The sequence below is a fragment of the Tenrec ecaudatus genome, chromosome 6, assembly GCF_050624435.1.
Source record: "Tenrec ecaudatus isolate mTenEca1 chromosome 6, mTenEca1.hap1, whole genome shotgun sequence".
NCBI lineage: Eukaryota > Metazoa > Chordata > Mammalia > Afrosoricida > Tenrecidae > Tenrec > Tenrec ecaudatus.
Genome location: NC_134535.1, coordinates 144,818,913 through 144,821,663, shown reverse-complemented (window position 1 = coordinate 144,821,663; position 2,751 = coordinate 144,818,913). Strand labels below are relative to the sequence as shown.

The 2,751-nt window shown below is 36.8% G+C and overlaps 1 non-coding gene across 1 annotated transcript; it reads right to left on the bottom strand.

The window, feature by feature from the left end:
• Positions 1 to 403: 403 nt before the first annotated feature.
• Positions 404 to 594, bottom strand: LOC142451956 (U2 spliceosomal RNA). Its single transcript, XR_012785049.1, has one exon. It is a non-coding gene; the product is annotated as a U2 spliceosomal RNA (small nuclear RNA).
• Positions 595 to 2,751: the final 2,157 nt, after the last annotated feature.

Sequence of the window (2,751 nt, the reverse complement as noted above, 5' to 3'; positions counted from 1 at the left end):
TCAATATTGCAACTTGTGGCTGGAAATGTTTCTATATTTCTTTTAATTTGAGTTATACTAGGTGTTTGCTTCCCTTTTGATTTTCTAACTCCAAGACTTTGCACATTTTATTTTAATGCTTTCCTTTGCCTTCTTGAACTACCCTTTAAATTTTTCTGTGCAGTTCATTTACTTAATCATTTCTTCCAATTTATGTAGACTACATTCTAGAGCAAGTTCTAAAGTCTCTTATGCCATCTATGTTGGTCTTTCTCTTGTATCCTGTCTTTTTTATGACCTTTGCTTTCTACATGTATTATGTTCTCAGTGTTATTCCACACTCATCTGTGTTCAGTGAGCTAAATCTGTCCTTAAGATAGCCTCTAAAGTCAAGTAAGTTATTTTTTTTTTTAAGAATCCCCCGAAGGGGTGCACCGTTCCCAGAGGTACTGCAATACCAGGTCGATGCGTGGAGTGGACGGAGCAAGCTCCTATTCCAACTCCCTGCTCCAAAAATCCATTTAATATGTTGTCCTCGGATAGAGGACGTATCAGATATTAAACTGATAAGAACAGATACTACACTTGATCTTAGCCAAAAGGCCGAGAAGCGATAAAGTCAAGTAAGTTATGTTCAACATTATATGTTGATTCTCAGGGACATTTTCAATGTTCCTTCAGGTTTAACCTGAACTTGCAAATGAGCAATTACATAATGGTATATTCTACAGTTCATGCTGGTTTTGTTGTGATTGATGATATTTGAGCTCTTCTTCATCTCTTTCCACAGATGTTGTCAGTTTGTTTCTTGTCTTACACCAGGCATGGGCCGCATGTCTAGTCACTATTTATGCTGTTAAAAAGGGGTATTTGCAATGAAGAAGTCATTGATCTTACAAAATTCTGTCGTGTGATATCTAACTTCATTTCTATCACCAAGACAATATTTTTTTAAACTACTGATCCCTCCTCTCTGTTTCCAACTTTGTCATTCCATTGACGGGTCAATGTATCTTGATTGCATCTGTGATCAATTGGCTTGCCTTAAAAAATGATCTAATGGAAATAGTGGTTTTCTAAAAGGGTCTATGGTGCCAATGAAACTCAAGGTAGAGAGGTCGTCTCAGAACATTCTGGCAACTGTTTTTAGGGATTCCAAAGTAGCCCTGATGATAGATTTTCTAGAAGCACACAAGACAATCACAGTAGCTTATTAAGAAGAAATTGTAAGAAAATGGAAAGGTGCATTGGTGAGAAAAGGAGAGTTACAACAAAAATAAATTACCGCAACAACACCCTCACTCACAGCAAGGGCAGTCCTACAAGAATTTTCTGGGTGAATCATACGTCATCCACCTTACAGCTCCAGTCTTTCCCTCTCCAGAAATCTTTTTGTTCCCCAAACTCAAAGAACATTGAAAAGGAAGATTATGGGTGTCAAAACTTGCATTTTGTTGTGATGCATATGGAAGAGCACAATGTTCTCTGGTGAGGATGAGGGAGAGGAAAGCACCACCTTCAGACGTACATAAACCAAGCTGGAAGATGTGCCCAGAAGCAATGGCTCCATACTGTGATGCTTTTGTTTACTAATAGTTGCAATACCTTTTTTCTTAGCCTGGTACTCCAACTTAACACTTGTATAAATAAGTAAATTATCTTAAATGTTACAATGTGATAACTGTACGAGGGAAAAGACAACAAAATGGGGCATTCAGAATGCTGGAATGAAAACGTAAGAGAGCAACAGAGCAGGTGTCCTTTATAAGGCACCATTTAGACCATAGCTATGAGGGAGATGAAGGAGAGCAATAAAAATAGCAGGGAAAAGAATGCGCCAGGCAAAGGGAACAGCCAGTTTGAAGGTCCTGAATTTACATTGGGCCTAACTTACTACCATCCTCCTGAGTTAACCCAAATCACATCCATCTTGTTACTAAGAAAAATTAAAACTATTTTTCCTAAGATTATTCTGCCTACTTTAATTCCTTAATATGGAAAGGCCACTTACATGCTGAAAATGTTTACCAGAATAAACTAATTTGATAACTAAAAGGATTTCTAATGATGCAAAATCTTGAGAAAAAAATAGGAGAAAAAAATCAAAAACATTTTCCAGCTGCAGAATACATTGACTTAAAAATGTCCATTTGCATTAACTTTATTCATCTGAAAATTAAATGGGCTTGCCTTAATTATTCAGAGAGGAAAATGCCTGTAAAAATGTGGCCAAAGCATGTAATAATGGTTATGATGAGTTCCTTTTTATTACTGTTTTAATAACTGCAGACTTCAACTGGTATCAACAATTATAGTACTATTAATGACTACTTTATTCATTTAAAGTAGAGGGCCTTCTAAGTTGCTAGCTTGAATTTTTCCCCTCTTACTTACGACAATCTTTCTTATTTGCCTTCTTCCCATCTGAGTTTTCCGTAACAGAATTGTAAAGAAAAGAGTATACAATTTTAATCTCCAGAGTCATGTTTCTAAGGCTGAGAGATAATGAGGACATGTTCAGGCTCACACTCCAAAACTCAATTAACACTTGGTGTTATCGATTGGATTGGATCCCCCTAAAATATGTATCCACTTGGGTGGCTATAATTCCCATTGGTTTGTCAGTTATGTGATGATGTAATCTGGCAGCTATGGAATGATATAGTCATCCTCCATTATGTGGTCTAATATGATCAATCAGCTAGTTATGAGGGGATCAGGGTGAGATGTGATACTCTTACTAAGATCACAGCCAGGCCAACAGATGTTAAA